General features: G+C 41.9%; 1 pseudogene; it reads right to left on the reverse strand.

Moving 5' to 3' along the window:
• Window positions 1-249: 249 nt before the first annotated feature.
• The window catches only part of LOC114627359, a 34,718-nt pseudogene continuing 21,501 nt past the window's right edge, over window positions 250-13,466 (reverse strand).

Raw genomic sequence — 13,466 nt, forward strand, 5'->3', positions numbered from 1 at the left:
CAGGTGGGCATGTAATAGGCAGAAACAGACATCCTTATCTGCCACCTCCCAAGAAAAGTCTAAACCTATACAGATGTATGTCACCCTAAAAGGCAAGGTTCTAGACTTTCCTTAATGATAGGTTTTATTTGACTAGGTTAGATTTTGGTATATCAAACATCAAGGCATTCCTGGGTATCTGTATCGAGTTCAACACCATTCAATGTAAAGGCTGTGGGTTCTTTACCTGTAAACAGGATCTCCAGGGGCTCACTGGATTCTGACCAGGCATGTGGTCTCCTCTTGTAATGGCTGTAGTCTCTGGCTGGGAGTCACAGGGCCCACAGAGTACAGGCCTTGGAACTGCTTAGTAATGTAGTTATACTGGGACTGCAGCAACCAGGAGATCATCAATGGGCCTTCCTCAGACATAATGAAGCTGTCATACGGCTGGGATGAAGCACACTGAAGAGTGACATTCCCTCCTGGAGTCACTATAGGTCTAGGCTTAGCTGACAGGTTTGGTTTACTATAGACTCCTAGGAGAAAAGGGGAATCTGTTAAATGGCCTCAGGCCTCATTATACGACAGGACTGCGTGGTCTAAGCCAGTAATGCATGGAGACCCATTTATGGACAATAAAGCCTGAGTCCGGGGAACCTTGGATGTGCTCTTACCTGTCACCACCAGCTCCAGAGGGTCACTGTCACCTGACTGTACAGCATGGGTCTGATAGTGACAATAATACTGCCCTGCATGGTCCTGGTCAATTACTGAGATAGAAAACTCAGCTTTGTTCCCAGGTTCCAGGGTAACCTCTGTCCACCATGGATATTGATCTCCCTTTTTATGTATGCAGAATTTTTTGGCTCTGGTGGCACTCTTACACAAGATTGTCACATTATTCCCCTTGGTGACAACAGTGTCTGGATATGCTCTGAGGATAGGCTTAGGGAGAGTTCCTGCAAGGAAATGAACAGCTCAGACCCAGGACACCCATCTTTATATTGCAGGCGTCATCCTTCCAACCCTCTAGCTATCTCTATCTACCACACACACACACACAGACACAGACACAGACACAGACACAGACACAGACACAGACACACACACACACGTGGAGGCTACTGTTTTCCACACTCCTTGCCCAGGTTTGGCTCACAGTTATGATGAGAAGCACAGGTAAGGACCACTGCTGACAGACACTTACCTTCCAGCAATGGGGCCATGAGATTCAGAGTCAGTTCTAGAAGAGAGTTCCCAGTGATAAGTTTGTTCCTTAAACTCGAGCAGGTTCTCCTCTTAGGATACCCTCCTATAATCCTGTGGTTTCCTGGTGTGTCAGCGCTGGGCTGTGGGGCAAAGTCATTCATAGACTAAGACATTCTCTTCCCGTCATTACATCTCACCCAGATATAGCAAGACAGTGGAAGTGAAGTCCACGGCATCTCCTTCCAGTGGCTGCAGCTGTGCTTGTGGGCAGAGCTACAGAGCCTGTCTGGAAGGACAGGAAACACGATTTGGCCTTTGGAGACTGGATACTTCTTACACCATGAAAGTATTTCATCAGCTCCACAGGAGAGGGAACTGTACTCTTAAAGCACTTCCTCCAATTCTTTCCATTAATCTGTATGATGATGCAGGGTCATGTTTGATCCTAAGGACACTGGGGTTATCTGCACTGACAGGAAAGGCTTTATACAGAGCTGTTTGAGAGAGGAGTAGGCAAAAATCTTCTTTGGTCCCAGCTAAATTCTCACTATGCCCTGCCTCTATGACTTGTTCCTGTCTTTTTTCTCACTTGTCCATTCATATCACACTGCTGCATAAAAACTCTCTTGTTCCAGAAAACCAAACCTTTTTACAGTTATCAATTTTGGGAATCCTTCAGTGGCACCTGTGTCAATTCTGGGTCTCTTGCTAGATCTGCTGTATCCCACATCTGTAATGGAATGTTTAGCATTTTGCTGGGAAAGATATCTGTGTGCATCATAGTGTTTTTATTTTCACCAAGTTGCAGCTTCTTAAAGGGCCCCAGGAAAAGTCATTCTGAGTTAGGCCCATCTAGAGCCTTTCACCAGGGAACAAGGGAGTTGAGCTTATCCATCTCTCTACAGAGTTAATCTGTTGTAGCTGACATCTGAAAGATATTGGAGTGCCAGGATCTCAAGGAACCTGGACAGATAGTCTCTGGGCTAATGCTGATAAATTCCTTGATAATCCTATTGGAAAGATGGCCTAGTAGCAGTGGATTCATTAACACCCTGCACCAACACTCTTCCATCTTATAATCCAGAGTTACTTGCCTTTCATACTCCGATATGATCAAATTCAGTTCCACTTCGTCACATTCCATCTGTGTCTCTTCCTTAGAACAGGACTCATGGAAACAAAATTGTTTGAAGAAACAATTGGTCAAGGGTTGGGACTTTCTCACTGGGCATTGACCACATCTGTGGCTTTGTCTTAACAAATAATAAGTGGACCATCTGCATTACCTCATGTGGATCAGCATATTGGTCCCAAAATGAACATGCCAAGTGTCTACTATGTTTGGTATGTGTTCAAGAAGCTCAAGAACACCAATGATGTGTTCTCCCTTGGCCTGTGTGAAGCTTTCAAGATTGTGCTGTGATCCACAATAGGGTCACACATGGCTGGGCTCAGTGTATTATAGGGTTCTGGAATGAGGCCTCATCATCCAAGATTGAGATATGATAGGAACTCCTGTTTACAGAATTTTTTTTCTTTGGGGTACTGGGTTGGTGAAAGAACTATTGAGTGATCTTTTCGATGTCACCATGAGTTCTAGGAAACACTACTCTCTAACAGCACAGTACTGCTCTGATAGAAACACTGACAGAGACCTACATAATCATATCCCATGAAAGGCATGGGACATATTATGTCTACTTGATTTCCAATTTTAAGTAAGATTCAAGTATCCTTCCTTGGGCTGTTCATCTCAGTTGGCTTCTGTGGGTCTGTGGATTGTAGTATGACTATCCTGCACTTTATGGCTAATAAACACTTGTTAGTGAGTACAGACCATGGGGGCTACCTCACATAGGATGATATTTTCTGTTTCCGTTCATCCAATTGCCTGCAAAATTCATGATGCCCTTGTTTTTAATAACTGAATAGTATTCCATTTTGTTAATGAACCGTATTTTCTATATCCGTTCTTCAGTTGAGGGACATCTGAATTATTTCCAGTTTTTGGCTATTAAGAAAAAAGCTGGTATGAACACAGTGGAATATGTGTCCTTGTGGTAGTGTGGAGCTTCTTTAGGATATATGCCCAGGAGAAGTATAGCTCGGTCTTTAGATAGAACTATTTCCAGTTTTCTGAGGAACCTACAGATTGATTTCCAGAGTGGTTGTACCAGTTTGCAATCAGCAATGGAGGAGTGTTCCCCTTGCTCCACATCCTTGCCAGCATGTGCTGTCACTTGAGTTTTTGATTTTAGCTATTCTGATGGTTATAAGGTAGAATGTGAGGGTCATTTTGATTTGCATTTCCCTGATGACTAAGGACTTTGAACATTTCTTTAAGTGCTTGTCGGGAATTCAATATTGTCTTTATTGAGAATCCTTTGTTTAGCTCTGTACCTCATTTTAAAATCAGATTATTTGGATGATTTTTGGAGCCTATTTGAGTTCTTCATATATTTTGAATGTTAGCTCACTATTGGATGTAGGGTTAGTGAAGATCTGTAGGTTGCCATTTTCTCCAATTGACAGTGTCCTTTGCTTTACAGAAACATTTTAGTTTTGAGATGTCCCATTTATCAATTGTTTATCTTCAATCCTGAGCCACTAATGTTCTGTTCAGAAAATTTTCTGCTGTGCCAATGTATTTGAGGCAATTTCCCAGTTTTTCTTCAGTTAGATTCGGTGTATCTGGTTTTATGTTGAGGGTCTTGATCCACTTGAATTTGAGCTTCATGTAGGGTGATAAATATGGATCAGGTTTGGATTATTCTACATGCAGACCAGCCCCATTTGTTGAAAATGTTTTGTTTTTCCACTGTATGATTTTGACTTCTTGGTCAAAGATCAAGTTTTCATAGGTGTTTGGGTTCATTTATGGGTCTTTGATTCTATTCTATTCTATTGTTCAACCTGTTAGTCTCTTTAATCAATACCAATAGTGGTTTTTATCACTCTTGCCCTGTAGTACACAGCTTGAAGTCAGAAATGCTGATTTCTCCCAGAATTTCTTTTATTGTTCAGAATTGTTTTGGCTACACTGAGATCTTTATATATATATTTTTACATATGAATTTGAGAATTGCTCTTTTTGTCTTCTGAAGTCTTTGATTTCTTCCTTTGGGGCTTCAAGTTCTTGTCATACAGATCTGTCACTTGCTTGGTTAGAGTTACACATCAGAATATTTTATATTCTTTCTGGTTATTGCAAAGGAAGAGGTTTTCCTAATTTTATTCTCATTCTGTTTCTCTTTTGTATCAACAAAGGCTACTGGGATATTTGAGTTAATTTTTTAATGTTTTTTATTGGTTACTTTAATCTACATTTCAAATGTAATCCCCCTTCCTAGTTTCCCCTCCTCAAATACCTATCCCATTACCCCTCCTTCTGCTTCTATGAGGTTGCTCCCCAACCTACTCACCCACTCTCACCTCACTGCCCTAGAATTCCCCTATGTTGGGACATCTAGCCTTCATAGGTTAAAGGGTTTCTCCTCTTATTGATGCTAGCTATGGCAATCCTCTGCTACATATGAAGCTGGAGTCATGAGTCCCTCCATGTATACTCTTTGGTTAGTGGTTTAGACCTTGGGAGCTCTGGGGGTAGGGTCTGGTTGGTTGATATTGTTGTTCTTCCTATGGGGTTGCAAATTGCTTTAACTCCTTCACTCCTTCCCCTAATTATGCCATTGGTTGTCTGCAAGTATCTGGATCTGTATTGGTCAGGCTCTGGCAAAGCCTCTCAAGAGACAGCTATATCAGGCCTCTATCAGCAAGTGCTTCTTGGCATCAGCAATAGTGTCTGGGTTTGGTGTCTATATGGGATGGATCCCCAGGTGGAGCAGTGTCTGGGTGGACTTTCTGTCACCCTGCTCTGTGGGACTGTGTAAGGGTATCCTGGGTCATGGTTGAGCAGTTGCCTAGAACCCTAAGACTCTGCGTGAGAACCAGCAGGAGTTCAGTGCGCCCCAAGAACCCAGGGTCCTGGAAAGCAGTCACATCTCCATAGAATTATATTGTTCAGTCACATAGGCCAGACTATAGGCCTCAGGCCCTAGGGATTTACATACTAATGAAGACCAGAGGGCGGAGCAAATTAAGTATGCCTCCCCAGATCCTCCTCCAATCCCCCCATACCCTCCCCTTTTCTCCCTCCCTATATAACCCGGGACTGCCCTGAGTTTTGGGGGGCGTACTTCCAGATCCATCTACCATCCGCCTAAACCCTTTTGGAACCAAGGACTTCCTTGTGTCATGGAGGCCTGCCGCTGCCAAAGCCTCCAGGCCACTGGAACCATAGACGTTCCTCCCGCATGTGGGACCAGCCACAGTGTGGAAGCCTCACTGGGGCACCACAGCAGCGGGCCTCTAATTTTTTCCCCACACTGCTCCACTCTTTGTCTCTGTATTTCCTTTAGACGAGAGCAATTCTGGGTGAATAATTTGAAGATGGGTGGGTGGCCTCATCCTTCAATTCCCCATCCCCCACTGCTATACACCTCTGTTCAATTCCCTGACCCTCTGGACATCTCCTTGTCTCCCCCTACACCTGCTCCTTCCCCGATTTCCCCTCCCCTACTCCTCTCAAGTCCCTCCCACCCTCTACCTCACATGATTATTTTATTCTCCCATCTAAGTAGGACTGAAGCATCCACACTTTGGTCTTCCTTCTTCTATAGCTTCATATGGTTTGTCAGTTGTATTTTGGGTATTCTGAGCATTTTTCTAATAATTAACTTATCAATATGTACATACCATGTGTGTTTTTTTGTGTTCTTTTTGTTACCTCACTCAGAATGATATTTTCTAGTTCCATCAATTTGCCTGTGAATTTCATGAAGCCATTGTTTTTGATAGCTGAGTAGTACTCCATTGTATAAATGTACCGTGTTTTCTGTATCCATTCCTCTTCTGAGGGACATCTGTGTTGTTTCCAGCTTCTGGTTATTATAAATTAAGCTGCTATGAACATAGTGAAACACATGTCCTTGTGATATGTTGGAGCATCTTTTGAGTATATGCCCAGGAGTGGCATAACTGGGTCCCCAGTTCCACGTTCCAAGGAACCACCAGGCTGATTTCCAGAGTGGTTGTACAAGCTTGCAATCCCACCAACAATGCAGGAATGCTCCTCTTTCACATCCTCACCAGCATCTGCTGTCACCTGATTTTTTTGATCTTAGACATTTTGAGCAGTGTGAGTTGGAATCTCAGAGTTGTTTTGATTTGCATTCCCCTGATGACTAAGGATGTTGGACATTTCTTTAGGTGCTTCATGGACATTCGGGATTCCTCAGTTGAGAATTCTTTGTTTAACTCTGTACCCCATTTTTAAACAGGGTTATTTGGTTCTCTGTAGTCTAATTTCTTGAGTTCTTTGTATATATTTGATTTTAGCCCTCTATTGGATGTAGAGTTGTTAAAGATAATTTCAAAATCTGTAGGTTCCCTTTTTGCCATTTCAACAGTGTCCTTTGTCTTACAGCAGCTTTTACATTTTATGAGATCCCATTTATCTATAGTTTATCTTAGAGCCTGGGCCACTAGTGTTTTTTTTTTCAGGAAATTTTCCCCTGTGGTGATGTATTTGATCCTCATTCTCACTTTCTTTTCGATTAGAGATAGTGTATCTGGTTTTATGTGGAGGTCCTTGATCCACTTTTACTTGAGTTTTGTACAAGGAGATAAGAATGGGTCAATTTGCATTCTTCTACATCCTGACTGCCACTTGCTGACTTCATAAAATTATCAGGCAAATGGATGGATTTAGAAAATATCATCCTAAGTGAGGTAACCCAGACACAAAAGAACAAGGTATATACTCACTGATAAATAGATATTAGGCAAAAAGATTGAAATACCCACGATAAAACTCACAGACCATGTGGAGCTCAAGAAGAAGCAAGACCAAAGTGTGGATGCTTCAGTCCTATTTAGAAGAGGGGCCCTTCGGCCTCTGCCTGGTCCCTTGGACTGGAGCAGACACAGAGTCGGTCTGCTCCTGTCCTGTGGAGAAACTGAATCCTGAGTCATCCAGGAGCCACTGCACTCAGAGCAGCTGGTAAGAACTCCATCTCGCTCCCTAAGCCCCAGAAATACATCTGGGAACCAGGGACATCCAGGGCACAGCAGCTACCCAAACCCCGCCCCTCCGGAATTCCACTTCCCTTCGGCCCCTGCCTGGTCCCTGGGACTGGAGCAGACACAGAGTAGGTCTGCTCCTGTCCTGTGGAGAAACTGAATCCTGAGTCTTCGAGAAGCCACTACACTCAGAGCAGCTGAAACTGAATTCTGAGTCATCAGGTACCCACTGCACTCAGAGCAGCTGGAGCCACTACACTCAGAGCAGCTGACACAGAGTTGGTCTGCTCCTGTCCTGTGGAGAAACTGAATCCTGAGTCATCTAGGAGCCACTGCACTCAGAGCAGCTGAAACTGAATCCTGAGTCATCGAGAACCCACTGCACTCAGAGCAGCCGAGGAGCCACTGCATTCAGAACAGAAGGATTACCAGATCCAAGAGGTGGCCTGAGTCCCAGGAGTTCTTCCACCCGGGAGATTAGGGGCATAAGACCACAGAGACCTCTGGACTCCGAGGAGCTCTGCAATAAGTAAGATAACTGGAAATACAGATTCCAATCTTACACAGAGAGGGCAGGTACCACTAGAGTTACCCAGATGGCGAAAGGCAAGCGCAAGAACATAAGCAACAGAAACCAAAGTTTCTTGGCATCATCAGTGCCCAGTTCTCCCAATATAGCAAGCCCTGAACACGCCTTCACACCTGAAAAGCAGGATTCAGAATTAAAATCACTTCTCATGATGATGATAGAGGATTATAAGAAGGAATTAAGTAACTCCCTTAAAGAAATACAGGAGAGTACAAGTAAACAGATAGAAGCCCTTAAAGAGGAATCACAGAAATCCCTTAAAGAAATGGAAGAAAACACAAAGAAGGAATTAAACAAAAACATTCAGGATCTGAAACTGGAAATAGAAACAATAAAGAAAGTTCAAAGGGAGACAACCATGGAGATAGAAAACCTAAGAAAGAGATCAGGAGTCACAGACGCAAGCATCACCAACCGAATACAAGAGATAGAAGAGAGAATCTCAAATGCAGAAGATACGGTGGAAAATATTGACACAGTTGTCAAAGAAAATGAAAAAAGCAAAAAACTCCTAACTCAAAACATCCAGGAAATCCAGGACACAATGAGAAGACCAAACCTAAGGATAATAGGTATAGATGAGAATGAAGATTCCCAACTTAAAGGGCCAGTAAATATCTTCAACAAAATCATTGAGGAAAATTTCCCTAACCTAAAGAACAAGATGCCCATAAACATACAAGAAGCCTACAGAACACCAAATAGACTAGACCAGAAAAGAAATACCTCCCGTCACATAATAATCAAAACATCAGATGCACAAAACAAAGAAAAAATACTAAAAGCAGTAAGGGAAAAAGGTCAAGTAACATATAAAGGCAGACCTATAAGAATTACACCAGACTTCTCACCAGAGACTATAAAAGCCAGAAGAGCCTGGACGGACATCATACAGACCCTAAGAGAACACAATTGCCAGCCCAGATTACTATACCCAGCAAAACTCTCAATCAATATAGATGGTGAAACCAAGATATTCCATGACAAAACCAAATTTGCACAATATCTTCCCACAAACCCAGCACTTCAAAGGATAATGGATGGAAAACGCCAACACAAGGAGGGAAACTACAACCTAGAAAAAGCAAGGAAGTAATCTTCCAACAACCCCAAAAGAAGATAACTATACAAACATAACTTTACCTCTAATAACAAAAATAACAGGAAGCCACAATCATTTTTCCTTAATATCTCTTAACATCAATGGTCTCAATTCCCCAATAAAAAGACGCAGACTATCAGACTGGATACACAAACAAGACCCAGAATTTTGCTGCATACAAGAAACGCACCTCAGTGACAAAGACAGACACTACCTCAGAATAAAAGGGTGGAAAACAATTTTCCAAGCCAATGGTCCCAAGAAACAAGCTGGAGTAGCCATTCTAATATCAAATAAAATCGACTTCCATCCAAAATTAATCAAAAAAGATAAGGAAGGACACTTCATACTCATCAAAGGAAAAAGCTACCAAGGTGAACTCTCAATTCTGAACATCTATGCCCCAAATGCAAGGGCACCTACATACATAAAAGAAACTTTACTAAAGCTCAAAACACACATTACACCTCACACAATAATAGTGGGGGATTTCAACACCCCACTGTCAGCAATGGACAAATCATGGAAACAGAAACTAAACCGAGACACTTTGACATTAACAGAAGTTATGAACCGAATGGACTTAACAGACATCTATAGAACATTTCATCCTAAAACAAAAGAATATACCTTTTTCTCAGCACCTCATGGTACCTTCTCCAAAATAGACCATATAATTGGTCACAAAACAAGCCTCTACAGATACAAAAAGATTGAAATAATCCCTTGCCTCTTATCAGATCACCATGGAATAAGACTGGTCTTTAATAATGACAAAACCAATGGAAAACCCATGTGCACATGGAAACTGAACAACTCTCTACTCAATGATGACTTGGTCAAGGAAGAAATAAAGAAAGAAATTAAAGACTTTTTAGATTTCAATGAAAATGAGGACACATCATACCAAAACTTGTGGGACTCCATGAAGGCAGTGCTAAGAGGAAAGCTCATAGCTCTAAGTGCCTACAAAAAGAAACTGGAAAGAGCACACACTAACAAGTTGACTGCACAACTAAAAGCCCTAGAACAAAAAGAAGCAAATACACCCAGGAGGAGTAGAAGGCAGGAAATAATCAAACTCAGGGCTGAAATCAACCAAATAGAAACTGAAAGAACAATACAAAATATCAATAAAACCAGGAGTTGGTTCTTTGAGAAAATCAACAAGATAGATAAACCCTTAGCCAGATTAACCAGAGGGCACAGAGACAGTATCCAAATTAATAAAATCAGAACTGAAAAGGGAGACATAACAACAGAAACTGAAGAAATTCAAAAAATCATCAGATCCTACTACAAAGGCCTATACTCAACAAAACTGGAAAACCTGGATGAAATGGACAATTTCCTAGACAGATACCAGGTACCAAAATTAAACCAGGAGCAGATAAACCATCTAAATAGTCCCATAACCCCTCAGGAAATAGCAGCAGTCATTAAAAGTCTCCCCACTAAAAAAAGCCCAGGACCAGATGGTTTTAGTGCTGAATTCTATCAGACCTTCAAGGAAGACCTAATACCAATTCTCTTCAAACTATTCCACAAAATAGAGACAGAAGGAACACTACCCAATTCGTACTATGAAGCTACAATTACACTCATTCCCAAACCCCACAAGGACCCAACAAAGAAAGAGAACTTCAGACCAATCTCCCTTATGAACATCGATGCAAAAATACTCAATAAAATTCTAGCAAACCGAATCCAAGACCACATCAAAACAATCATCCATCATGATCAAGTAGGTTTTATCCCAGGAATGCAGGGATGGTTCAATATTCGGAAATCCATCAATGTAATCCACTATATAAACAAACTTAAAGAAAAAAACCATATGATTATCTCACTAGATGCTGAGAAAGCATTTGACAAAATTCAACATCCCTTCATGATAAAAGTCTTGGAAAGATCAGGAATTCAAGGCCCCTACCTAAACATAGTAAAAGCAATTTACAGCAAACCAGTAGCCAACATCAAGCTAAATGGAGAGAAACTTGAAGCAATCCCACTAAGATCAGGGACTAGACAAGGCTGCCCACTCTCCCCCTACCTATTCAATATAGTACTGGAAGTCTTAGCCAGAGCAATTAGACAACAAAAAGAAGTCAAAGGGATACAAATAGGAAAGGAAGAAGTCAAAATATCGCTATTTGCAGATGATATGATAGTATACTTAAGTGACCCCCAAACTTCCACCAGAGAACTCCTAAACCTGATAAACAACTTCAGCAAAGTGGCTGGTTATAAAATCAACTCAAACAAATCAGTAGCCTTCCTCTACATGAAAGATAAACAGACTGAAAAAGAAATTAGGGAAATGACACCCTTCACAATAGTTGCAAATAATATAAAATACCTTGGTGTGAATCTAACCAAGCAAGTGAAAGACCTGTATGACAAGAACTTCAAGTCTCTGAAGAAAGAAATTGAAGAAGATCTCAGAAGATGGAAAGATCTCCCATGCTCATGGATTGGCAGGATTAATATAATAAAAATGGCCATCTTGCCAAAAGCAATCTACAGATTCAATGCAATCCCCATTAAAATCCCAACTCAATTCTTCACAGAGTTAGAAAAGGAAATTCTCAAATTCATATGGAATAACAAAAAACCTAGGATAGCGAAAACTATTCTCAACAATAAAAGAACTTCGGGAGGAATCACCATCCCTGACCTCAAGCTGTACTACAGAGCAATAGTGATAAAAACTACCTGGTATTGGTACAGAGACAGGCAGGAAGATCAATGGAATAGAATTGAAGACCCAGAAATGAACCCACACTCCTATGGTCACTTGATCTTTGACAAAGGAGCTAAAACTGTCCAGTGGAAAAAGGACAGCATTTTCAACAAATGGTGCTGGTTCAACTGGAGGACAACATGTAGAAGAATGAAAATTGATCCATTCTTATCCCCTTGTACAAAGCTCAAATCTAAGTGGATAAAGGACCTCCACATAAAACCAGATACACTGAAACTAATAGAAGAGAAGGTGGGGAAAAGCCTCGAATACTTGGGCACAGGGGAAAAGTTCCTGAACAGAACTCCAATGGCATATGCTCTAAGATCGAGAATTGACAAATGGGACTTCATAAAATTGCAAAGTTTCTGTAAGGCAAAGGACACTGTCAATAGGACAAAACGACAACCAACAAATTGGGAAAAGATCTTTACCAATCCTTCATCTGATAGAGGGCTAATATCCAATATATACAAAGAACTCAAGAAATTAGACTCCAGGCAACCAAATTACCCTATTAAAAAATGGGGTATAGAGCTTAACAAAGAATTTTCAACAGAAGAAACTCGAATGGCCGAGAAGCACCTAAAGAAATGCTCGGCATCCTTAGTCGTCAGGGAAATGCAAATCAAAACAACCCTGAGATTCCATCTCACACCAGTCAGAATGGCTAAGATTAAAAACTCAGGTGATAGTAGATGCTGGCGAGGGTGTGGAGAAAGAGGAACACTCCTCCATTGTTGGTGGGACTGCAAGATGGTGCAACCACTTTGGAAATCAGTGTGGCGGTTCCTCAGAAAATTGGACATAGCATTACCCGAGGATCCAGCTATACCACTCCTAGGCATATACCCAGAAGGTACTCGAACATATAATAAGGACATATGCTCAACTATGTTCATAGCAGCCTTATTTATAATAGCCAGGAGCTGGAAAGAACCCAGATGTCCTTCAACTGAGGAATGGATTAAAAAAATGTGGTATATTTACACAATGGAGTATTACTCAGCTATTAAAAACAATGAATTTGAGAGGTTCCTAGGTAAATGGATGGAACTAGAAATTATCATACTGAGTGAGGTAAGCCAATCACAAAAGAACACACATGGTATTCACTCACTGATTATTGGATATTAGCCCAGAACCTTAAAATGCCCAAGATGCAACTCACAGGCCACATGAAGTCCATAAAGAATGAAGACCAAGTGGGGGTGATTCGGTCCTTCTTAGAAGGAGCAACAAAATACTCAAGGGAGCAAATATGGAGACAAAGCGAGGGACAAAAACTGAAGGAGGGGCCGTCTGAAGACCTTTCCACCTGAGTATCCATCCCATGTGCAGTCACCAAAGGTAGATGCTGATGTGGAAGTCAGGAAGTGCATGCTGATAAGAGCCTGATATGGATGTCTCCTCAGAGGTCTTCAAGAGTCTGACATATTCAGAGGCAGATGCTCACAACTAGCCATTGAAGTGATCATGGGGTTCTCAATGGAGGAGTTAGAGTGAAGACTGAAGGAGCTGAAAGGCCCCATGAGGAGAGCAACAATACCAACCAACCACAGCTCCCAGGGTCTAAACCACCAGCCTGGGAGCACTTATGGAGGGATCCAGGGCCTTAGCTGAATATATAAGAGTGGAGGGCCCTGCTGGGCACAGGTGGAAGATGAGATCCTTGACCTCATGAAGGCTGGACGCCCCAGGGGGTGGGAGTTTTGAGGGTGGGGAGGTGGGAGTGGGGGGGTAGATAGAGGTTACATCCA

The sequence above is a fragment of the Grammomys surdaster genome, unplaced genomic scaffold (genome assembly GCF_004785775.1).
Source record: "Grammomys surdaster isolate TR1022 unplaced genomic scaffold, NIH_TR_1.0 252, whole genome shotgun sequence".
Lineage (NCBI taxonomy): Eukaryota > Metazoa > Chordata > Mammalia > Rodentia > Muridae > Grammomys > Grammomys surdaster.